General features: G+C 37.9%; 1 pseudogene; it reads left to right on the forward strand.

The window, feature by feature from the left end:
* The first annotated feature begins 23,868 nt into the window (after positions 1-23,868).
* LOC115832573 lies at positions 23,869-23,962 on the forward strand (annotated as a pseudogene).
* Positions 23,963-26,947: the final 2,985 nt, after the last annotated feature.

The raw sequence follows: 26,947 nt of genomic DNA on the forward strand, positions 1-26,947 counted from the left end.
TCTGCTATATGTCACGTCATTCTCAACAAGCCTTAATGTGAGCACCCAATTACTTCACATATTTACTTCGCTGAGTCCCAAATGAACTGTCAAGTACAAATGTAGAATGCTGCTATGGCATAAGTATGATGATACAACTCGTACTGACATGCTAGATACAATAAATCTGCATTTAAGATGTAATTACAATAATTGGTCTTGTGGTTGCAACTTTAAAAGGGCTGTGGGGACGACATTCAATTTCCCAGCATTCTTAAAACATTAAAAAAGTTTTGCATGCCTGCAGCATGCAAAATTATAGATGAAGAATCAAAGTTTTGGTATCACAGATATGGGTTTAAATCCTGGCTTTCAGTGGTTGCTAGCCCATGATTTGGAGCAATATTTCTAAGCCCTCTTGCCTTCTCATCTATAAAATGAAAATAATAATAGTACTATGTCAGAGGATTGTTGTGAGGGTTAAATAAGATTGTTGGTAAAACTTCTAGTTCATTGTATCCTCTCAATAAGCAATTTGTAATGTTCATGTCAGAGAAAAACTGGTATCCTTAAACAATAAAAGATTCTGACAACAAATAGGGAAATGGACACAGGATATGAATAAATGATTCACAAAAGGAAATAAATACATGTGAATTAAAGTTCACAAGTAGTCAAAGGATGCAAAGTAAAGCAACAATGGGAAACGTTTTTCTCCTCCTCCTTGGTTTCTTATTTCAGTTAAAAGCAGGCTCACTCAATCAGTTGTCTAAGCCAAACAACCGAAAGTTAAAATCAACTACTTCCTCAAACATGGGACAATTTGAGCATCAAAATAAATAATAGCATTATAACCTATTGAATAAAGAAAGAATTCCAAAGTCCACACTGATATAAATAAATGAATGTATAAGCAGTAAGTAGGAGAGAAGGGAAGGCTTTTCTTTACAGAAGAAAGTCAGATAATAATAAATGTAGAAGGAATGACAAAATCAGAAAATAATTTGTCAGTCATCCTAATAATAATTCTTTTAGGCAAGATGATTGCAGCTAGTAGGAGAACATTTAAGGAGTATCTCCCCACAAGATACTTAATTGATTACAAAAGGTAAATTGGTAAATGTACTATTTTACTGGAGAAACCAAGCAAGTTTAATTTTAACCAGTTGATGGAATGTGACATTTCCAATAATGAAACTCGTTGACAGCAGAGCCTCCTGATGTGACGCAAAAACTTAGCATTGCTTCTGTGAGATCCCTGCCAAAAGTCCATAATCTGGATGTGATCATGTGGAACATCAGACAAACCCAAACTGAGGCCCATTCTACAAAACAATGGCCTGTCCTCTTAAAAACTGTCAAAGCCATGAAATACATAGAAAGACTCAGAAACTGCTCCAGATTAAAGGAAACTAAAGAAAGAAAGACAACTAAGTGTTATGCATGATCTCGAATTTTCTTTTGCTATAAGGGACATTATTAGACAAATTGGAAAAATATGAAAAAATTCTGTAGATTAAATAATAGCATATAGCAGTATTAACTTTGGATTTTAATAATGGTCAAGGTTTAAAACCGAATCTCTTGCTTTTGGAAAAACACACTGAAGAATTTAGTTGTAGAAAAGCAATATACCTGCAAATTACTTTTAAATGGAAGAGAGAGAGAAAAGAAAGAAAAAAAAAGAAAGAGAACAATTTATAATCCTTTGGGTATATACCCAGTAATGGGATTGCTGGGTCAAATGGCATTCCTGGTTCTAGATCCTTGAGGAATCATCACACTATCTTCCACAGTGGTTGAACTAATTTACACTCCCACCAACAGTGTAAAAGCCTTCCTATTTCTCCGTATCCTCTCCAGCATCTGTCGTTTCCTGACTTTTTAATGATTGCCATTCTAACTGGCATGATCTCATTGTGGTTTTGATTTGCATTTCTCTAATGACCAGTGATGATGAGCTTTTTTTCATGTGCTTCTTGGCCGCATAAATGCTGGATAAAGAAAATGTGGCACATATACACCATAGAAACTATGCAGCCATAAAAAAGAATGAGTTCCTGTGCTTTGCAGGGACATGGATGAAGCTGGAAACCATCATTCTCAGCAATCTAACACAGGAACAGAAAACCAAACACCGCATGTTCCCACTCATAAATGGGAGTTGAACAATGAGAACACATGGACACAGGGAGGGGAACATCACACACCGGGGCCTGTCAGTGGGTGGGGGGATGGGGGAGGGATGGCATTAGGAGAAATACCTAATGTCAATGACGAGTTGACGGGTGCGGCAAACCACGATGGCACATGTATACCTATGTAACAAACCTGCACGTTCTGCACATGTATCCCAGAACTTAAAGTATAATAAGAAGAAGAAGAAAGAGAGAGTGAGGAATGTAGAAAATGTTGACATTTTGAATCTTGGTGAGGGGTTTCCAGAAATTCTTTGTCTTTTTCTTGCAACTTTTCTGTAATCCTGAAATTATGTCAAAATACAATGTTTTTTTAACTGGCTTCATTCTTTTCCTTACCCCACAAATGTATCAATCACCGAGTCCCTGTGGTTCCATTTCCTGAATACCTCAACAACATAGTCACTTCTATTTTTCTCTACCGCCACTACCCTAATACAAACCACCCCTCTTGCATGAACTACAAAAACAAATAATAAAAAAATAGCAAATATCTCAATGGTATAATCTTAGAAACTTTTACCTTTCTAGCATTCCTTTTAACTGGGCTTGTATTTGAGGTCCCAACCTATCAATAAGATAAGAAAAGGGAGTAAATGTAAGGATTGGGAAATAAAAAAGTAGTAATATTTACAGATGATATGCTTGTCTATCTTCTCTACATAGATGACCCAAGAGAATCTACAAACTAGTACAACTAATTATACTCAATGAGCTCAATATACAAAAACCAATTCCTATACAACAACCAATGAAAATATGTATTTTTAAAGGTAACAGTAATAAAAGTACAGTATGTCTAGAAACAAATCCAACAGAGATGTAAGATATGTACAGATTAAAATAATAAGAGCTTACAAAGAACATAACAGAAGACTTAATAAATTGAAAAGATATACAATATTGATGGATGGTGTAGCAGAGCTACAAGTTATCTATATGAAATCTTGTCATCACCTTTTTTGTGAACAAAATTCAAAATTTAGGGAGAGAGGAGTATAAAATGTGTTTTTCCTAAATTTTCTTTCAGATAGGCATAATATTTTACAAAGTGCTGACCAATGAAAGGTAAACAAAAGTCTGAAATCACTTCTATTTTATTGTTATTTTATTTTTTCTTTTGCTTTTTGGGTGAGGCATCAACCCTCTTTCTTCTTCCTTTTTCCAGATAGAAATCTGACTTGATGCCTGGAGTAGCTGCAACCATCTTGTGGCAAGGAAGCAATAAGCATAAGGGGGAAAATCAACATATACAAACGGAAGTCCAAGACACTGATGAGAAACATTACACAGCCACTTCAGCAGCCCTGGAATGCCCATCTCCAGACTGCTTGTCATATAAGAAATAGAAACCGTTATTGTTTGCACTACTATGTCAGGTTTCTCTCACTTGAATCAAAAATATTGCTGAATGTTACAGATGGGAACACACGAAGTTTTAAAAATGGTAATTCTCCCCAGATTAATTAATAAATTCAAGTAGACAAGTGTAATCTGGATATGGCGAAAAACCTTGTTGCTCTTTGCAGAGTTGTGTGAAATAGCAAACAGGAAGCTGCTACATCCGGTTCTGGGCACTCTTAGGCTTTTGCTGGGACCAACACAGACACCTAGAGGTTTTGTGCTTTACTTACTGCACGTACCTGCTTCTTCCAAGGGGCCACTCCATAAGCTCCTTTTGCACAGGGACAGCCCATCCCCAGCAATGACCTCAGCCCCAGACCACCCCTCTTTCCATTCCCCCACCCACAGTCGTGTTCTGTTTCGACATAGAGCAGGATGCCGAGGGAGTTTTCTTAGAGCTGATTCTATTTCAGGAGCAAACATTCACTCTCAGTGAGCTTAAGGTGGGGAGCAGGGGAAATGGGGGCGGAGAGGAAAATTGGTTTTCCTCACCCACCTCAAAATGAGAAAAGAGGCTGAGTTTGCTAAGAAATAACCTAGGGGGTCTGGTTGCTCCTGAGGGGCTTCTGATAAATGATTCAGGGGATACCCTTTCCCTCACCCACTCCTGTGATCACACACCCCACATGGACATGAGCAATCCTTTCCAGGCACACACTGCCCTCCACAACTTCTTAGGTGGGCACTGCCCTTGTAGCTCTGGTCCATGAGTGACCTGAATTTTTCTGGCTTTTGTCTCCATTCCTAATGTAGAATTTTGGGATTCCAGGTACATTACTCAAATCCTCACCTCTTCCCTCCTTCCACATAATTCCTGAAAGTCCCTCAAAGGAGATGCATCGCAAGTCCTCACACGCAAGTCCTTGGCCAGTCCCCGGAACTCTAGGTTTTCCTTTCTTCGACATTGACTCACCCTCCTTCCTGCTGAGGCTGATACAGCCCACAAAGCTACATCAAAGCACCTCAGCACTATCTGTGGTGACATCACTGAGCCATCATCTTCTCTAATGTTCTTTGAATGGGCACCGGCCATCAAGACCCAAAAAGATGCTGCATTTTCTTTGAAGTTCTTTAAAGCACTCAAACCTCAATGTGTCACATCCCTAAATGGTGGCTACACCTCTTTTGACATTTCAACACCAAAGCAACTCTATTTGTGCCTTGGTGTCTCTCAGAAATGTTTAGTGCAAAGAATGCTTTCATTTTGCATGGCCTCTCTTTCATGAGCTGTGCTGGGACAGAAAGCTGTGCTGTCTCATTCTGCTCTCTCTCCTCCCATTATTCCTTCTTTTTGACCCAAGGCTGATGCCCCACTTTGAAATTTTCAACAAAAGGGATTATTTTAGTCCCTCTCCTAGTTTCTAGAGAAATAAGCGACTGCTGGCTGGGCCCCAGGTGTATAAGCTCTTTTGGCTTCCAGGTTCAAGCACATGGAATTTGAATCTCACTTCCTCACACACTGAGCTGCTTCCCCTTTCCACTTCTCCTGTGAAACCCTAAATCCTCTCAATCACATTTCAGGGCCTGATGTGGCTTTTTGAGAGGCTTTCTCCAGCATCTGCGTCTCAATCTCCATTCAGTGATGAGAAGAGCACTCACCAAGCCCCATCACTATAACATACCACACAGTTTGGGTATAAGCAACAAATGCTCAGTCATGGATGACAGCAAAGTTGTAGGAATAAAGATTTTTTCAGCAGTTGAATAAAATAATGAAAAAATACAAATAATCTAAGTGACCCCAAATAAGTAACTGAATAAATAGTGCTGTATCCACACAATGAAGAATTCAGCAATAGTTGAAATTAGTGATGTGGTAGTAATCTCAAAGAGCCCAAGGATGGCCCACATTGGAATCACTCAGAAGCTTGTAAAAAATACAGATTTCTGGATGTGGATCCCAGTGACGGAATCAGAAGCACTGGGAGTAGACTTGGAATCTTTATTTTAATAGGTAACTCCAGTGATAATGTAAATCAAAGTTTAAAAATGTACAACCGTGGCAGTATAGTTAATTATGAGGTAAAATGATCATGTTATATTGTTAGATGAAAATAGTATGTTATGAAAAAAGAACTTATAATATAATCTCATTTTTAAAAAGTAGTGTGTCTAGAGAGATGATATATAGGTAGATAGGTAAAGACTGAATAAATAATGCCAAAATACTAACCATGGTTAGTTGTGTGTTTATAGAAGATTTTTATTTTACTCTTTTTACTTTTTTACTTGTTGAGTCTAATTTGTAAATTTCCAAAATAAACATTTAGTTTATGTGTGTTTAAAGAAAACAATAAAAGTTGTTTTGTTTTGCTTTTTAAAAAAAGATAAGAGGTAAATGACATGGGACTTTTAAATTTACTTATACTCTGGATTTTAAAAAACAAACAAGGCAGCTTGCAAAAATTTTGTACCACATAATAAATAAAAATTTTAAATGAAGAGTTAAAAATAAAGGGGAAGTAGGCATGCTAATATAAATGAAGCCAGGATTAAGGTTGGTATCCAAGAATGCATTGCCCTAAACTTCAGTTATGTTTCTAAAATGAGCTATAAATTTGCCTCTTCCTGATGTCACATGACTAGACATGAGCAGATAGGGAGACGGAGGTTCAACATCATTAGACATTAGGGAAACAGGAATCAGAACCACAATGAGATACCATTTCATACCTGCTAGGATAGCTAAAATAAAAATTAATGTTTTAAAGGAAAGCAAGTGTTGGCAAGAATGTGGAGAAATTAGAATCCTTGTACGTTGCTGCAGGAATGTAAAATGTAGAATGTAAATGTAAAATGATGAACAGTTTGACAGTTGCTCAACATTAGCAGCACTGTACACAATAGCTAAAAAGTGGGTAATATCTATCAACTGATGAATGGATAACAAAATGTGATGTATCTATACAGTAGAATATTACTCAGCCTTAAAAAGGAATGAAGTACTGATTCATGCTACAACATGGGTGAACCTTGAAGACGTTACATTGAGTTAAAGAAGACAAACACAAAGGGTTGCATATTGCATGACTCCATTTATGTTAAATATCTAGAATACATAAATCCATAGATATACATTGTGTTTTTCGAGGGCTGGGGGAAATGGAGGAATGGAGTAAGATTGTTTCATGAGTATGGAAGTTTCCTTTTGGGGTGATGAAAATGTCTTGGAACTAGATAGAGATAATGATTTCAAAACACTGTGAATGTACTGAATGCTACTGGACTGTGCACTTTAAAATGGTTAATTTTATGTCATGTGGATTTTACTTCAATTTTCTAAAAGTAGAAGTAGTTTGTGAAAGTTAAACCCAAGAATACTGAGGTGTTCTAGAAGATTCCATTTGGAAAGGGAGAGGAAATAATTAGCCCAGTTTTGTACCTTGAGTTTGATATGTCCATAGAGAATCCAACTGAAGTTGCCAGAAGTCAATTAGGATTATCAATCTGGAGCTAGGGAGAGAATTCTTGACTGGACCTCTATATTTGAGAATCATCAGGTGGATAATGGAAACTCAATCTACACGTGTGGGTGTGGGTTCTCCTCAGAGTTTCCTAACACAAATGAAGTGGAGTATAGGCCCCAGTGGAGAAACCCTGTCATTTTTCCAGGAAAAATTTCCATGTCGATGTGGACTTTACATTCATTTATTGTTTTTAATTAAAATGGAGTATGGCATGTAAATTTTTCACCTTCCAGAAAAGCCTTTGCTGTAATATGGTTGGATTCATTTGATATGACAGAATAGTATTTAAAAGACCTGACCTATGATTTGCACATTACTGGAACAATCAACCACAGTCACCTCTTCTTCAACTTTCATTTCTGTGTGCCTGAAGTGTGAAGGAGTGTCCTCCCTCACCTTTCCTGGCATTCGATCCCAGGTGTTTGTGGTGAGCCTATTGGAGAGCCCACCCGTGACTGATGTGTCACAAGAAGGGATGTGATGCCATGGCTGAGGTAATACCAGGTCATACTTTTTTCCAAATCTTTTCTAATGTTTGACTCAGAACAGGTTTCAGTGTGCAATACTTAAAGTAGCATTTTTAAAAAAATATAGTAAGCCTTGATAACTGTTTAATCTGGATGATGAGTGCATGGGTATTACGATACTATTTTCTCCATGTTTTATGTGTCGAAATATTTATAATTTTTAATAGAATCTTTAACATTATGATGACTTATATTCCACACAAGTTTATTAAGCATCAATTTTGTTCCAGGTACTAAGTTAGGTGGTTTCATACATGACTAGTGTATGCAGAGTAAACCAGTTTGATGATGGTTTCCTATTCTAAATAACAGCCTACACTTAGGTTACCATAAAGAATGTTCCGGAGTATGAAGAAGGTTAACATCCATTGGGTCAATAAGAAGTGAAGATAAAATTTGACATGGATAAGAAGATTTGAAATAATCTCAGAAGAGAAATAGAAAATTAAAGATAGATAGCCCTCTTTAAAAAAATAAAATAAGTAAGGGGGACATAAGAGTTGTTCAACTATTTCTAAATGGCTGGCATATGCACGGGAAATTATAGGTTTAAAATCTGCGAACTAGGTCAGCTTTATGTATTTGGCTCACAATGAAGATGTAAAGTTCACCAGCATTTACCTGGGTAAAAGGACACCATTAAATTGGTTTATGGTTGGTACCGACCACGTGCCAAGCTCTGGACATGGTATTTCACATACCTTATCTCATTTAATCATTTTAGCAGTCCTGTGCACTGACATTTTTTAATGTATGTGGAAACAGCTCAAAGAGTTCAAATAACTTGGTCTTAAGTCACAAAGTTAGTAAATGGTCAAGCTAATATTCAAACTTGAGTCAATCTGTTGCCAAACCTATGTCTTGCCAAAAGAACATGCTTCATGGGAATAGATTGCTCTGGAATTCATGTCTTTTAACTTTGTTTATGGTTTCTTTTAGTGTGCAGATCTTTTTCACTTAAATGTTAATATATTAACATTTTCTTTTGTGGTCTCTGCTTTTTGTGTTTAGTTAAGGAAACTTCTCTACCCTAAAGTCATAGGATACTCTATCTACACCCTAAAGTCATAGGATATTCTATCTTTTCTTTTAAACTTATAAACATTTGTTTCTTACATTCAGGTCTATAACTGTCTTTAACTTCTATTTGGTAATGGTGTAAATTAAAAGTGTAATTTAGTTTTTCCCCCACATGAATAATGAATCATCCAGCACCACTGATCAGGCTCCATTTTTTTCCCTAGTAGTTCCTCATGCTTTGTAATATATTGAGTTCATAGATGAGGAGGTCAATTTCTGAACTTTCTACTTTCTTCTACTAGTTTTGTTTTTAAATTTCTGTATAAATGCTGCATTGTCCTAATAACTATAGTCTTGTGGCAAATATTCGTATTTAGTAAGGTAAGCTCCCATATTTTTCTTCTCTAATTTTTTTCTGCGTTATTCTAGGCCTTTTGGTTTTCTAGTCAAATTTTAAAACAACATAATTTCCTTGAAAACCCCTATTGGGCTTTTGATGAGAATGGTTTCACATATCAATTAATTTGGGGTGAATTGACATCTTTAAAAATGTTGAGTCTTCTCATCCAGAGATTAAGTATGTTTCCCTGTTTACTTTTCTTTTTTAAAAACAACTTTCTCCATAAAAGCCTCAGGTACCTATTACTTATTTTTAGATACCTTAGAGACTTTGTTTCTACTGTAAATAAAATTCTTCTTAAAATTATATGTCATAATTTTTGTAAGTGTCTAGAACTTAATTTATGCTGATATTTATCTTGTATCTAGCAACCCTATTGAACTTTTTATTAGTTTGTAGATTCTATTAGGTTGTTCAGTTATCTTTTCACAAATAAGCATTGCATTTGTATAAAATATGGCACTCAAAATTATCAACATACATGTGTAAAGTCTAAAATCACAAAATTTGAAATATAACACATCTTTTATTTTCTATAAATTGATGTAATTTTGACTCAAGCATGCCATGCATTTGAGCTGGCAAGGAATTTAACTTTGGTTAGCCATTCTTGAGACTTACTTCAACCTAAGGACAAGTCATACTTCCAGGGTCTTAACACCAAGGCTGACAGGCTGGCAAGTTCTCTCCCTGGTCACATGCCATCAATCCAGGAGGTTTACTGATAACACATTTGTTCTCTCTGAGCAGAGTCTCCTACCATTCTGTGACTCTCTGCAGTGTTCACACCCATTAGGATGACAGGAATTTCAATGGAAGCTAATAGCCCTAAGCCTAGTGCTCTATTTTTTCTGCCACTCCCATGAAATCTGGCTATCTCATCTGTCTCTGCCTCCAAAGAGCTTGAGAAAGTCTCAGAGGTCTCAGAATGCACAGCCTTCACCCAACCCCCAGGCAAGGGATATCTTTTTCTCGGCTAAGGAAAACCCCTCCCCACCTCCTGATTCTTCAAGTCACATTGCTTTCCCCCTCAAACTTTATCCTTCCTTTTTCCTTTCCCAATAGGCTTTCACAAACTTCCAAACCCAGAATCCGGGCTTAATTTTTCAAACCCTAACAAAGTTTGGGGAGAATTATTTCTTTCCATCTTTCTAGTTCAGGAGTTTCTAGTTTCTTCCTTCTCTCGAAGGAAGAAAAATAAAACATTTACATTTCCAAATTTAACATGTCTTAACCATCAATGTATCCTGCTGGCTACATAAAATGGTGCTCAAATCTTAAAGATACTCATACTCTACAAGGAACTCAATCATCCATCATTTCTGAGAATTACTATCACATAACCGCCATGAAGAAATTGAGCTGATTTGACAACATTTTTGTATGCTTACCTCTTCCAAGTTTTTTTCTTCTTTACTATTACTTATTTTAATTTTTTGCCTTTAAATGAAAAATGTTGATATTCATAACATAATAACTTTGTCAACATGCCCATTTCTGTAGTCCTGCTTGTATTCACACTACTTTCTGGGAATGAAAACTCTACTGTGCTGTGAATTAGCTTCTGCTGTACTGCAGAGAATTTTCCACAGTCTACTTGCTGAGCAATCGGCATGCCTCAGAAGCTTTTGCAGAGACTTCCAATAGCTTGCCTTGTATATCTAAATATTCCTGCAAACTGCCAATATTTTATGTATCTTTAATTACTGTGGTGCAGTACTGCTTTTGGAGGGTTCTTGAAGTCAGGTGTGCTCTGCCCCTAAGCTTTCAGAGATGATCCAGCTTTCTTCTGCCGAGGGCTTCTCGTTTTTGTATTTCAGTGTTTTTCCCTGGGAGCCCTTCTCAAGTTTCCACCTCCACTGCTACTTTCTAATGCTTCTCGCTGTTTTTCATCTTGATTCCTTTCCCTCTGTTTTCTTTCCTTATTCTTCTTTCTCCTTTTTCTCTCTTCTTCTTGCCTCTTTGATTTTTTTTTTTATTTTAAGCTAAGAGCATTTGGCATTTATTGTTATCTTCCCTTAGTAAGAAGGCTTCTTTCCATGAGATCAGAGAATTGTCACATTTTATTAGGACAATGTATGAGCCCTATGGTCTTTGTAATGAGCTTACCCCTCTCACTTCCAGATGCATGATGTTTCCAGACCCACATCTCCACATGAATGAGATATCACTGAACATCCTGTAGAGAAGGTGACATCCTCTGGAAACCATAACAGAGTAGTGAATTCAATAGAGTGCTTCACCAGAGCATCATCAACTATTCCATGAGCAGAAAATTTAGATTGTACACAAGACATTGTGATGGAGATAAAAGAAGAAAGCCAACTAATAAAAGAGAGAGAAAGAGGGAGAGAGAAGCCTTCAATCTTATCATCTCATAGTCATCAGATGACTCCTCCTTCTCTAGGCAGAATGTTCAAGTTCCAAGCAGGATAAGAAAGGAACAAAAGACTGAAGAGAAGACACCCTTTAAAAAAAATCTTTCCTGAAACCTTGCTTGTTGACTTTCATTAGCTAGAATTGTATCACTTGTAAATTCTTACATGCAAAAGAATCTGGGACACTTGAATATTTTTAGCTGGGTACATTACCACTGGATAAAAAATTGAGTTCTTTAAAGGAAGAGGAGATGGGTATTGGGCAGGCAACAGGGTATTTGTGTCAGCCACAAATAATATCCCCATTTTAAAAGTAAAACCGCTGAATCTTACAGCCTTCTCCACAAACATGAACCATGAAAATCTTGGGGATGCTTGGAGGGATCTTAATAAAACTCATCTCCCAGGGCAGACAGGTTTGGACTCTAATGAAACTGTGTACTTCAGATTGGCAGCCCAGATATAAGGGGTCCTGGCTATAGCTTGCAGCTGTAAGAGACATTTGGATGTGGTTGATTAGTCACCACTGAGGGGACCCATGCAACCAGACCTGTGATAGTGCACAGGAAAAAAAATTGGCCCACCCTATCTTCAAGTCAGTGCAGCTGAAGGGTTAGTGGGAAAAGCCACAAGCCTATGTTTCTTCTTCATTGTAGCGTCCAAAACACCTATGGTCTTATGGAATCTTCCCCAGCCAGTGACAGGAAACTCATTCTGAAACCACCAGATGTTTTTTAATCAGACTAGGGGTGGGGCAGAGGTCTCTTTGGGCTCCCTGCCTGGGCAGAGTTGATGACTGTGTGCAGGTGGACTGTGGCACTCCCCCCTGGAATGTGAGGAAGCAGGGCCATGCAGGGGCGAGTCTCCATGATCCTCAGACTCTTCCACCTTGGCACTTTCTCTTTCAGTCCTTGATGTGATATTTCCCGTTCCTGACCTAGCCTAGCTGGGGCCCAGGTGAGCTATAAAACTTTCTGTCTCAGACTTTTCCGTCTCAATTTAACTCAGAAATCTGCTCAAGAATACTCCTGATGCAAGAAAATCACAAGACCACTCCCCACCATCACCACCCTTAGGAGGTGCAGGAGATCTGACCTTATCTGTACATCAGGAGGCCTCTAAGGAGACCAGGGAACAGTCACTATGCAGATGGTGCAGGGAAGTTTCAAGGGGGCTTGGAATTCACCATCACACATGGGATATATTGTTATACCAAAAGGAAGTTTAACTTTGATAAAGATTTTCTATGTAGTAGTTAAGTCTGCACACTCTACAGCCATACTGCCTAGAACTCAATCCTGATTCCACCATTGCCTAAATACACAAGCTTGGCTTAACCTGGCTATCCAGGTTATATAGTTATATAGTTTTAACCAGGCTATCCTGGCTATCCAGGTTATATAGTTATATAGTTTTATATAATACCTTGGTTTCAACTATAAAACAATCACAATATTAGCATAGCCTCCCAAGACTCTCATAGGTGAAGTGAATTTATATAAATCATTTAAAATATTACTAAATGCAGAATTGATGCTCAATAAATATCTGCTGGTTATTATCCCACGCCTCTTATTCATGCACTCCCATGTACTCCACACACAGTCACACACACAGAGTCTCAATTTAGGTGTGAGATGAAAGTTAGGGTTAGGCGAAATGGAAAAGGGAAATAAAAAGATTCAGATGAGGCAGAGTAAGTTAACTTAGAAAAAAAAACCATAAAAGAAAGGTCATTTTTTATTTCTTTAGGTCACATTCTGGATGAAATTGTTGTTGTCTTCTTTTTTTCTCCTCCTCTTTTCTTGCTTAAAGCTGAGAACATATCAAGATTCTTTCAGGTGGACTATCACTAATTAATGCTTATTCATTTTCTATTGTTCTGTAACAAACTACCGCAAATTCATCAGCCTACTATAACACCTAACATCTCATAGTTCTGTAGGCTAAAAGTCTGGGCAGCCTCAACTGAGCTCTCTGCCCAGATCCCAGAGAGCCAAAATCAAGGTGTCAGCCAGGCTGAGCTTGCATCTGAAGGCTCTGGGGAAGAATGAGCATCCAAACTCATTCAGGTTGTTGACAGGATTTCATCCCTTGCAGTTGTAGGACTGCAGGCCCATTTCCTTGCTGCCCTCGGTAGACAGCAGCTCTCAGCTCCTAGAGGCTGCTCTCAGTCCTCAGCACAGGAACCCCAGGATCTTCAAGCCAGCAGGAGTACCTCAAATCCTTCTCAAATTTGGAACCTCTATGTATGACTTTATCTGCTGCAACAAGCTGTGAACATGCTCTGATTTTGAAGGGCTCATATGATTAGATTGGACCCACCCAGACAACCCCCATTTTTCTGTACAATCTAACATAATCATCCTAGCCACAGATTCCAGCCTACTCACAGGTTCCAACCACACTCAGAAGGGAGGGATTATAGAAGGGTAAGGATCACTGGGGGTCATTTTAGGATTCTGCCTGCCACAAATGCCATGAAGTTCAATAGTGATAACTGAGAAAAATGGGCAGAAAGAAGTTCAGGGTCAGTTGAAGAGCTCAGTTTGGGATCTCTCCCTCCTAGGACATTAGACCTTCTCTGGATCAGGTTCAAGATTACCTCAAAGGCTTAGACACTAAGGGAGTGAACACTAATCCAATCAGAAGGCACAGAGGCCTTGGTAGAAACAAGAGCAAGTGGACCTGTGGGCAGGCCAATGGTCACCTAGATTTGACCTGGGAGGTCAGGGGAGACCAGGATTTAGGGACCACAAGTCATCAGTGGAAAGTCAGGACATTCAGTGGACCCTGTGAGAAAAAGAGTATTTTCTTCTCATGGGTTCCTCCAAGAAATATGAAGACTGGTTCACCTTCCAGTGATAAGGAAAAGTCTAGGCTAGCAGGAGGCAAAGAAGAGGAACTTAATAATAAGGGGCAAGACTGGGCTAGTGATCTGAGAAACTGTCAAGCGATTATTAAAGCTTAGGTCTTATCCTCCAGTTGGAGGTACCCAAGGAAAGGATGGGTTCTCTTTTCCTTGAGAGCAGAACTAAAAGACAACAGGCCTTAGACACCTGACAGGGTGATCATTCACACTGGAGACATCAGCTGATTTATGTATTTATTATGACAAATTCAACAACAGATTTTAGCAAAGTGCCCTTTTCTAACTCAGCCACTATACTGTGAAAATTTTCTGATAGACGGAAGTAAACAATCTCAGAAAAAAGGTGCCTTTTCCTAATTTGTATAATGGCACCATGTGGGCAAGCAGAGGCCCCGTGGCCATCCTGCCCATGGAAACCTCTTGGACTAGAGCTCCACTTGTGTATGACAACCAACTGCCCCACCCCACCTCAACATTCCGTCTGTAGTAACCGCCTCTCATAAACTGTGCCCTCTGCAGAAAGCATAACATTAGAATGAGGATCTCCAGTCTGCAGCAGGAGACCACAAAGAAACAGAAGGTCTATTTCACCCTAGCAGCCACCACAGATGCGACTGGACCTGTGGCAATCAGAGCCACCTCAGAGCAGACTTCACCGAATTCTCAACAAAGTTGGTCTGGGTTCCCTGTCAACTTCCTATCCACAGAAGCTGCCAAAGTGAGGCCAGCCCCCCTTGGGTGATTTCAACTGACAGAATGTCAGGAAACTAGTGAAGGGGGTAGTAAGGAAGTGAGGCTAACTTCCCAGAACAGTCTCTTTAACTGCATTCCCTTTTACCCTTCAGCGTGACTATTTTGTGCTATATTTGCTGCCACCCTTTCTCTTTTCCTGTAGAAAAACTTTCTATGTAATGTGCTCCTTATATAAACACAGTGATATCTGTATTCCTCCATTCAGCTGTCATCCTCTACAGGCTTGAAGTTGGTGGAAAATAGCATCTAGACTTCTATTTAAAGCTCCCAGCCTAGGTCATCAATAACTGTCTCTTATATGAAAGTACTGGTGTGCCCCGGGTATCCAATATACCAACTTTTAACAATACAGGGAGAGGTTTTCCTCTTCAATCACAGTCTCTGGTAACAATGGTTCAAATGCAAATCAAAAAGACCTCAGATTAAAACAACACATACAAGATTAAGGATTCACTCATAAGTGGCATTCAAGCATAGCAGTTACAAGCACGGACTCCGCAGCCACACCACTGGGTTTGAAACCCAGCTCTGCCTCTAGCTCTGAGACACTGTGCCAGATATTTACGGACCTCTGCCCTGGTTTCCTCATAATGGTACCCACTCAAGAGCTTGTTTTAAGAATTAAAAGGGTTAATACACATAAAGCACTTTGAAAAAAGCCAGGCCCCTACTAACACCTGATAAATGTTAGCGATGTTATCATTTACTGTTTTGTCTTTTATTCTTATAAACATAAGGACTTTTCTGGACTTTTACTCATTTGGGGAATAATAAAAAAAAGTCAAGATATAAAATAAAGTTTTTTTTCTTCATTAGTTAGTACCCTACCCTGGGTTTCTGATCTCTCCACAGACAGACAGGCTGTCCATCCCTCAGTCTGGAGGTTAAGTTGCTTGGGTTTCCCCTATCTAGATTCTGCCCACTGTCTGTACACTGGCTGCCCTAGCTGAAAAAATGTCTTCCTGACCTCTTTGCAGGATTAGGGCATGCCCTTTAGTGCTGCATCTGAGAGTCCTGTCCCCTTTGAGAGGGGTTTGTAGCGAAATGGTCCTAAGCCCTTCCCTTTCCTGGAACCCCATAATGCCTCAGCCTTACAGGCATAGACCCAGAAACAAACAGCTTCTACCATCTGGAACATTTATGGGCTCAGAATCCAAAGGTTAAACGGCATACCTCCTGCCTTTAAAATGTTTATAGTCTAAAGGAGATGTACTATCTGCCAGTAACTTATGACAAAGCAGTCCTAAGTCATCATAAGTTGTATAATGAAGTTAGAAAGACATGGAAGTATAGTGGAAACCCCTCCTAAACATCACGGGCATGAAGGGAGGCTCCTAGAGGTGGTAATGTTCAAACAGAGGTCAGACCAAAGGGAGACACACTCAAGGCACTCTGAGTGTGCCAAACAGCCCATGTAAATGCAGCTTGGAGAGTCAAAACTGGGCATTTCCTGATAACCTCAAGTAATTCTGTATTATTCTGTTACCAAATGGAAGGGTTAGCGATTTGGACAAGACTGAGCTGGTTGAGGCCTTCCCAAACCCCACCCGCACTCTCACTTTTGGCATTTAAGAAACTTAAGTTTTATCTGATATGAAATTTGAAAATATCAAACAGCTTTTAGAAAATAAGTCTCATTAACCAGATTTTAAAATGAAAATCTCATTCTGGCAACTCTGTGAAGCAACTCCATGATACCAATTTTCATCAGGTAAATCATTATAAATATTATTTCCCAATCGAGACTTGTTTTTGCAGTGTATGATACCTTTGGTTGAACAGTAGATTTACATTTTCAAAGATTTCAATTTATTGATTTCTGCCAATTACCTTTGAATTCCACTTATTGATGGAAAGCAGAAGAAATTAACTTTGAGCATAATTTATCATTATTTCTCAGAACACTCCAGAAACTCTAGATATGTGAGCCTCAAGATGATTTCTTTGACAGGCAAGAGAACACTTTTCATCTTCAGCTGTATGTTTGCATTACTGGCAGTCTTTCCTTACCCCTATATAATATCCAATTAGCCTATCATACTCTCTGATAATTTTTTTCCTTCAGATTACTTGCCACCATTTATAATCATATAAGTAAGTTCTCTTTGGTTAATTATGTCTCACTCCTCAAGATTAGAAACTAAATCTGTTAGTGTTCACCAGTTAACTCCCAGTGCTTTGACAGTTAACACTTACAGGGCAAGTACTTAATGCACCTTTTTTTAATGAAAGCATTTCCCAGACTTGAGACATTCTGTCTTCATCTGTATTATGCAAAAACCCTTTGCTAGGGACTGATTCTCCAATGTTGCTTTAATTTGGCTATCCCCTATTTCAGCTCACAGCAACAGAAACATTCATAATTTGCAAGAAATAGCATCTCCGCCTTTGATCGAAGGCCCACCATGAACTCTTTATGAGGTTCCAGCTGTGGCTACAGTGACTATGAAAAATCAACGGCTCTTTCTCTTTCTACATGGCGAACCCTAGAAGGGTGATTTGTGGTTACAGCAGTTAATTGCAAGTTTGTGGTTATTGAGTAATCACAACACGTTCTCAGCCCTAACTCATTCCCTCAATATTTTTCATTTTTCTATGACATTTCTTCAAGGTATTATTTTGTTTTTATCAAATTTAGGGCACTGAAAATGTTGCCAAGGTTTTTTATCATGACTGACTCAGGCCACGTTGGAATGTCTACCATCCGTCTGAAAGCCATAGCACAGAGGGTTTTCACACATGGATTCCACCCACCATGCTCCTGGTGTCTGCCTGTTGCAGGTTTCCCCAAGTGTATCATTTGTGCCCTCCTCCCTTCCATCTGGTCAGAGTTCAGGTTGGAAGCAAGATGCCAGAGGCAAACACTGAGGTGGAGCATCAGGCATGTAGTGTGCAATCGTTTTATAATAAAGAAACTTTTTTCTTTTTGAGATGGAGTCTCACTCTGTCACCCAGACTGGAGTGCAGTGGCACGATCTCCACTCACTGCAACCTCCGCCTCCCGAGTTCAAGCAATTCTCTGCCTCAGCCTCCTGAGTAGCTGAGATTACAGGCACCTGCCACCATGCCCAGCTAATTTTTTTGTATTTTTAGTAGACAGGGTTTCACCATCTTGGGCAGGTTGGTCTTGAACTCCTGACCTCATGATCAACCTGCCTCGGCCTCCAAAAGTGCTGAGATTACAGGTGTGAGCCACCGCGCCTGGCTAAGAAATCTTTATAATAAAGAAAAAACTGGCATAGAAATTACATAAACTAAAGAGAGTTAGTGGAATTCCTAAAGATGAAAATCTATTCTTTATATAAAAAGGCAACACTGAAGATACACAATTAGTCGTCAGTTTTAGAATGTCATGTTCCTAGAAAGGAGCCTTAGTGGTGGAAGTTAGAGATATGCAGGAAGGGGCCTGAACATCACTCAATTTAAAAACAACCATTAAAACATAGACAAAGAGGATGAGATCAAATGTCAGAAATCAAATAATCTGTGGAGAGACATAAAAAGTTGCATGGGTTTGTTGCATAAACTGAGAAAAATGCAAAAATTCACTTGCAGATAATTCATTCATTCTAAGTTTCCTCCAAGCCTGATTCACTAGAGATCTCAAGAAGCTACTGGAAAGTCACTCTTTTATTCTATCACTCATCCTTCAACAGTCTTCTGAGTATCTACTAAGTAACTTACAAACTACCAGTTTCTCACTACCTCTCTCCTTATGACTCCGTACTCATCCCATGCCTTAACATCCATATCTTGTGTATTCTGCATCATTTCCTATCATCTGCATCATTCCCTGACAACATAAAAGCTCTCCATTGTCCTCAAGGCTGTCATTGAGCACACCGTAGTGCCCATTCAATTATTCTTTGGCTGTTGTTGGCATCACTGTCTGGTTGGGTAATCACATAACTGTAACACAAGAATAATGAAGTATTTGGAAGTGTGAAAGAAAAGACAGTCTCTTTTGAGACCAGCAGTTTCTTCTGGAGGACTGAGCCACAGCTCTTCCTTTGTCACTAAATTATGTGCCAATATAGACACCTCATTTTCCCAATGAGGTGCTTTGCCTGTAGAAGGCATGTATGAGTTCGTTCTCACATTACCATGAAGAAATACCCAAGACTAGGTAATTTATAAAGAAAAGAAGTTTAATTGACTCACAGTTCCGCATGGCTGGGGAGGCCTCAGGAAACTTACAAGGGACACAGAGCCAAACTATATCAAAGCACAAGATAGTCTTCCTTCCCTCACTTGGGCTGAGAATCTCATAATGTTCTTTATAAGGCTGCAATGCTGGCTTTACTCTACCAATGGGAAGTATTTAGGTGAAATTCCTGGTGAGTATCCCAGAAACATATTGTAAAAGGGAAAAAGAAAAGACCCTCCATCACAAACCTTGGTTAAACAGAGGGGAGAAATATTTAAAGAGTTCCAGGAGATAAAAGACTTTTTCTTTTCCATTTAGAAATAGGGTCTTGCTATGTTGTGCAGTGGCTATTCACAGGCATGATCATGGTACACTACAGCCTCAAACACCCAGGCTCAAGCAATCCTCCTGTCTCAGCTTCTTGAATAGCTGATACTATAGGACACACCAACTCACTCAGCTGAGAAAAAAAATTAACAGCATGATGTCTAAGGAAATTATCTTGTTTTAATTTATGAGAAGATTCTCTCTTACCTTTTAACTTCCAGCCTGAGACAAAGGAAGAAGTATCAAAAATTGTACTTTCCCACTTTGTCCTATCCAGACTCCTATAAAAGCAGAGCCTGAAGCAAGGATAAAAATGATAACAATTTGTTTGGGAGGTACAAATCCAGGGCAATGATAGTGAGGAAAAAGAATGAGTCAAGTAAAGATGCCATGCAATTTGGTGTGTTATAGTACCATAGCTGCCCACTACTTCACAACAAGCTGCTAAGAGACAAGGCAAGTTGCTTAGCAAGCTCGGACATTCAGCATGTGGGACTTACTTCTCTAGAACAATTTCAAGGAGTGTCACAGGAAAGAATAGCATTCAGTGTCTGAAACAAAAAGCTAAGTTTATTGCTGTCTAGGCAATGGAGAACAATACTTGTAAAATAGTGCCTCTGAACCAAGCAAGAACTAATCTTATGCAGGATTTGGGAAATGCGAAATCTAGAAATTAGTGGGCTCTCAGAAGTGGGCTTTAGGGGATTTTCCACTATGTAAGTATGGACGCTGGAATGAGGTTGTAGCTGATTGGTTCAGCTACATCTCTCCTCTCAGCTGCCACTCAGGAAGCCAGGTTTCGTGCCTCATAGTATGCTGTTTCATCCAAGTCCAAACATGGAATAGCAACCTGGTATGGATGGAGCACCAACTGAGAGGAAGAAAAAAGAAAGAAATAGTACTGTTAGTTTAGTCATGGAACATTAAGTTAGCAGATGACTTAGAGAGCCTGGCCCTGGACCGTGAAGACTAAGACTTTCTTGATGAGGGGACCAAAGTGGGGGTTATCTATAGGGAATAATATCCCAGAATTACTAGGAATCTCAGTTCCTCTTCTTTCTCAGTTTTCCTTCAAAAATGAATGGAACTCTTGACCCCAAACTACTATCCCCACACTGCCCTCCATAAATGTCTGATTCTGGTTTTACCTAAAACATGAAAAAGCCAAAGCCTTTTCACTGTGCAACTCATGAGAGACCATTACAATGATCCCTGTTGCCAGGGATTTACCACACCTGGACCCACTACATAACAGTAATTTGCAGGTTTGCCCTATCAGGGAAGGAGTAGAACTTGGTTGCCGTGCCCTGGTGATCTCCCCTGAACAAGAGAACCCCAGGTCTCCAAACACCGGAACACATGTCAGAGTAGAGCATCTGGTCCAGGGAGCGGTGATTAAAGGTAGAAAAAGACCTGCTAGCGCTGCTAACTCTCCCCATCTCTAATCTAGCTCTGCTTCTCTCTTTAGTCTATTCACATGCTCTCTCTTCAATCTCGAAAGATTTCCCTAACAGCATTCCACTGGGGACCACTTCTAAATTCAAGCCTGCTCAAGGAAGAGAGCGGATAGTAGAATACCAGAATTACAGGCTTGTGTGAAAAGCAGCCTGGAGAGAAGGGCTTTCATGCATTCTTGTGGGAAAGATGGAAACCTCGGTCTTCTTACTAGAGGAGGGATGGATTAAATGGTTTCTGTAGGTTTTACAAATATTGTTTATTAGGGTAAGGAAATTTATTTCCATTTTGTTTACTAAAAGGGTATTTTTGTTATGAAGAGATGTTAAATTTTATCAACAGCTCTTAAGTTTATTGAGCTGATTTTAGGATTGTTCTCTTAAATATGTGTGGCAAATTACGTTAATTGATCTAAGGTTAAATGAGTGAGATCTGCATTCTTAGATCTGCAAGCCTAACTTGCTCATGATGTATCAACCTTTTTGTATATTGATGGACTAATTTTGAGAGTTAATACTTCGTGTAGGGCTTTGATTCAGTGCATCATGAATGAGATTGACCTGTGAATTTCCTTCCTTATTCTCTTCTTTGTATCAAGGTGATGTCAACATTATAAATTGAGATGGGTAGTGTTCGTTTTTCTCTTCTCTGAAAAAGTTTTTAGAATAGTAAAAATCTTTCTTCAGTTTCAGTAGAAATTAACAGTAAAGTCATCTAGGTCAGTTCTCTATGTAGAAAAATTTTTGACTACTGGCACAATTTCTTTAATTGTTCTAGTATTACTCAACTTTGCGATTTCTTTTTAAGTCCATGTTGGGTGGTGATATTTCTATTTTGTTTAAAATTTCAAATTTACTAGCACAAATGTTTTTATAATATTCTTGGCTTATCTTTTAATTGTCCACAGCATGTGTAAAAGTATTATATTCTGAGTTCCTGATATTAAATATTTGTGCCTTCTCTCTTTTTTCTTAGTTTCTCCAAAAGTTTGTTAACTTTATTAGTCTTTTCAAATAGTTAATCTCTGCTGTATTAAATCTCTCTATTGTGTGTTTGCCTGTTATTTTATTAACTTCTGCTGTCTCTTATTATTTCTTCCTCCTACTTTATTGAGTTTATCTCACTTATTAATCTCTAAGTCCCTGAGATAAGTGATCAGTTCAATAATTTCAGTTTGTTGTGATTTATGAGTTTTTAGACTAAAAAATATCCTCTACCTGCTATTGCTGCATTCCACAATTTTAATAAGTGCTATTATTGTTATTCAGTTCTAAACTTTTCATTTTTAATAAACTTTATTTGGATTATGCGTTATTTAAACGCATATATAGTTGGACTCTTTTTCTAATATTATTGAGTTTTTTATAGTTATGTTATTGATTTCTTGTTTGATTATGCTGTGACTAGACAACATTTTAAAAAAATACATCTTTGAAATTTCTCAAGAGCTGCTTTACAGCCCAGTAAGTGATTGATTTTGGCAAAGTTTTTTAGCGAACTTACAAAAATATGTATTCTGCAGTGGGGAACTTACAAAAATATATATTCTGCAGTGGGTGGGCACAGTGTTCTAGAACTCTTAGGTCTAGTTTATTAAATGACCTGTTTAAATCATCTTTATTGTGCCAATTCCTGAGATACTGATAGATTTATTTATTCTTGGAGTTCTTTCAATTTTTGTTTGTCAATTTTATCTGGCATTAATGCAACTATAATGGTTTTCTTTTGGTTGCTACAAATATAGCAAACATGCTTCCTTTCTTTTACTTTCAACTTTTAAAAATCTGTTGCACTGCACACATATTTATGTTTTGTTTTTATAACTTGTCTGATATTCTTTGACTTTTAACTGGAGTATCTATAATGTTTACATTTAATATAGCTATTAATATATTTGGTGTTTGTTTGTTTGTTTTTGTTTGAGAAAGGGTCTTGCTTTGTCACCCAGGTAGGGTGCAGTAGCATGATCATAGCTCACTGCAACCTTAAACTCCTGAGCTTAATTTATCCTCCCATCTCAGTCTCCCTAGTAGCTAGGACTACAGACATGTGCCACCATGCCTGGCTAATGTTTTGTTGTTGTTGTTTGTTTGTTTGTTTCTTGTAGAGACAGAATCTTGCTATGTTGCCAAGCTGGTCTCAAACTCCTGGCCACAAGTGATCCTCCCGCCTCAGTCTCCCCAAGAGCTAGGATTATGTCTGTAAGCCACCACACCAAGCCTGGTATATTTGCTTTTAAATCTATACTTAATTTATACTTATATTTGCCTCAACTGTTCTATTGGGGATGAGGGGACTGTTGTTGTTTTAAGACTTTTTTAGAGCAGTTTTAAGTTCACAGAAAAATTGAGAGGAAGATGCACAGATTTCTCATATACCCGCTGACTCCACACACGCACAGCCTCCTCCATTATCAACATTCTCCTTCTGAGTAATACATTTGCTACAATTGATGAGCCTACATTGGCAGAACATAATCACTCAAAATCCATAGTTTACATTAGGGTTCACTCCTACATTCTATGGGTTTGCACAAATGTATAATGTTGTGTATTCATCATTACAGTATCATACAGAATAGTTTCACTGCTGTAAAAGTCCTCTGTGATCCAACTATTTATCTCTCCCCACTCACAACCCCTGGCAACCACTGAATGTTTTACAGTTTCCATACTTTCGCCTTTTCCAGAATGTCACATAGTTGGACTAATACAGTATGTGGGCTTTTCAGATTGGCTTTTTTCACCTAATGATATGCATTTAAAGTCCTCCATGACTCTTTATGGCTTGGTAATTTATTTTTTCTTTCTCTCTTTCATTCCCTTCTCTTCTCTCTTACCTTTTCTTGGACATGTTACTTTTTACCTTTCCTTTCCTCCCTTCCACTAATAAGAAAGTTATACACCTGTTTATATTAATTTAGTGGTTACATAAAAATACAGTGCTCACTTCAGCAGTACATATACTAAAATTGGAACAATAAATTGCACCTGCACAAGGATGACATGCAAACTCATGAAGTGTTTCATAATTTTAAAGGTCTTTTGAAATAACCCAGTCAGACAAAATAAAAATTAAAATGAATGAAAAAAGCCCATGTGACATATAGGATACCATTAAGTGAAAAAAATATTTTCATTGTGGGAATTAGACAAGAGGTGGCAAAAGGCATAGAAATATATTAAATGAAATAATAGCTGAAACTTCCCAAGTTTTAGAAGAAATATACACATCCAAATACAGGAGGCTGAAGATTCCCAAATATATTCAACCCAAACATATATGTTTGAAGCAAATTATTAAACTTTCAAAAGTTAAAATCAAAGAGAGAATTCTAAAAACAGCAAGGGGAAATCAATCAAGTTACGTATAAGGGAATCCCCATCAGACTAACAGTGGATTTTTCAGCAGAAACCTTACAGGCCAGGAGAAAATAGGATGATATATTCGAAGTACTGAAGAAAAGAAAAAAAAAATCCCATCAAGAGTACTATACCCAGAAAAGCTTTCTTCCAAAATGAAGGAGAAATAAAGTCGTTCCCAGAAAAACACAAACTGGGAGAATTCGTCACCACTAGACTGGCTCTACAAGAAATGCTCGAGGGAGGCCTATATCTGTAAACAAAAGGATAATATATACCACAATGAAAATACATGAAAGTATAAAATTCACTAGTAGAGCAGATACACAAATGAGAAAGAGAAAGGAATCAAATGTTATGTCTATAGGAGACCACCAAACTGCAAATATAAATAATTAGAGAGTAATAAAAGACAAAGGATATAAAAAAAAATCAGAAGACAAGTGATTGAAGTAAGTTCTCATCTATCAACGACAACCTTGAATGTAAACGTTTTAAATTCCCTCAATTAAAGTATATAGACTAGCTGAACAGATTTTAAAAAGAGATCCAGGCCAGGCACAGTAGCTCACACCTGTAATTCCAGCACTTTGGGAGGCCAAGACAGGCAGATCACTTGAGGTCAGGAGTTCAAGACCAGCCTGGCCAACATGGCAAAACCCTGTCTCTATTTAAAATATGAAAATTAGCCAGGCGTGGTGGTACGCAGCTGTAATCCCAGCTATTCTGGTGGCTGAGGCATGAGAATCCCTTGAAACCAGGAGGCGGAGGTTGCAGTGATCCGACATTATACCACTGCACTCCAGCCTGGGCAACAGAGTAAGACTCTGTCTCAAAAGAAAAAAAAAAAAAAAACGAGAGAGAGAGAGAGATCCTATTCTATACCGCCTGCAAGAAACTCATCACCAGTGTTGTGTTGTTTTCATTGTAAAGATCCTTCATCTCCTTGCTTAAATGTATACCTAGTTGTTTTTTCTGTTGTTGTTGTTTTTGTTTTTTGGGGTTTTTTGTTTGTTTGTTTTGGATAGCTATTATAAATGGGTTGCTTTCCTGATTCCTTTTTCAGCTATTTTGTTATTGGTGTATAGAAACACCAATTTTTGTACGTTGATTTCATAGCCTGCAATTTTACTGAATTTGTTTATCCATTCTAGCAGATTTTTGGTAGCGCCTTTAGGTTCTTTAATATATTCAATCATGTCATCTGCAAAGAGGGACAATTTGTCTTTCTCTTTTCCAACTTGGATGTCTTTTATTTTCTTCTCTTGCCTGATTGCTCTGGCTAGGATTTCCAGTACTATGTTAAATAAGAGTTTTGAAAGTGGATATCCTTATCTTGTTACAGTTCCTAGAGAATATCTTCAGTATGATATCAGCTATGTGTTTGTCATATACAGCCTTTATTGTGTTAAGCTATGTTTCTTCTATGCCTAATTTGTTGATGGTTTTTATCAGAAAGGAATGTTGAATTTTATCAATGCCTTTTCTGTATCTGTTGAGATGATCATACGGTTTTTGTGTGTCATTCTGTGGATGTGATATATCACATTAATTTATTTGTGCATGTTGAACTATGTTTGCATTACAGGGATAAATCTCACTTGATCATGGTGCATTATCTTTTTGATGTGATGTTAGATTCAATTTTCCAGTATTTTTTAGGAGTCTTGTATTTATGTTCATCAGTTATTGACCTATAGTTTTCTTTTTCACTTGTGACCTTGCCTCATTTTTGTATCAGGATAAGCTAGCCTCATAGAATAAATTAGAAATAATTTAGTCTTCTTCAGTGTTTTGGAATAGTTTGAGAAGCACTTGTGTTATTTCTTCTTTAAAAGAAAAATCAACCTAAGTGTTCACCAATGGATGGATGCATAAGCTGTTTTATATATATATATATATATATATATATATATATATATACACAAACAATGGGATATTATTTCATCCACAAACAAGAATAAAATCCTATCATTTGCAGCAACATGGATAAGCCCATATGTTAAGTGAAATAAGCCAGGCACAGAAAGACAAATGTTGCATGTTCCCACTTACATGTGGGAGCTAAAAAAGTTGATCTCATGGAGGTAGAGAGTCAAATGGTGATTACCAGAGGCTGGGATAAAGAGAGGTTGGTTAATCCTACAGAAATACAGTAAAATATTAGGAATAATTTCTACTGTATGAGCACAATAGAGTGACTATAGTTATCAATAATTTATTTTATATTTCAAAATAACTAGAAAGAAAGATTTGGAATGTTGTCAACACAAAGAAGTGATAAATGTTTGAGGTGATTATAGTGATCAATTACCCTGATTTGATCATTATATATTGTATGCATGGATCAAAATATTACATGTACTCCATAAATATATACAATTATTATGTATCAATAAACAAAGCAGACACATAGGCCAGTGGAACAGAATAGAGAACCCCAAATTAAATATACGAATTTAGAGCCAACTGATTTTCAGCAAAGGCACCAAGAACATACACTGAGAAAAGGACATCCCCTTCAATAAATGATGCTGGGAAATCTGGATATCCATATGCAGAAGAATGAAACTAGACCCCTATCTCTCAAAAATCAAAGGAAAGTGGATTAAAGACTTAAATGAAAGACCAAAAACTGTAAAACTACTAGAACAATAC

This window comes from Nomascus leucogenys, chromosome 22a (assembly GCF_006542625.1).
Source record: "Nomascus leucogenys isolate Asia chromosome 22a, Asia_NLE_v1, whole genome shotgun sequence".
Lineage (NCBI taxonomy): Eukaryota > Metazoa > Chordata > Mammalia > Primates > Hylobatidae > Nomascus > Nomascus leucogenys.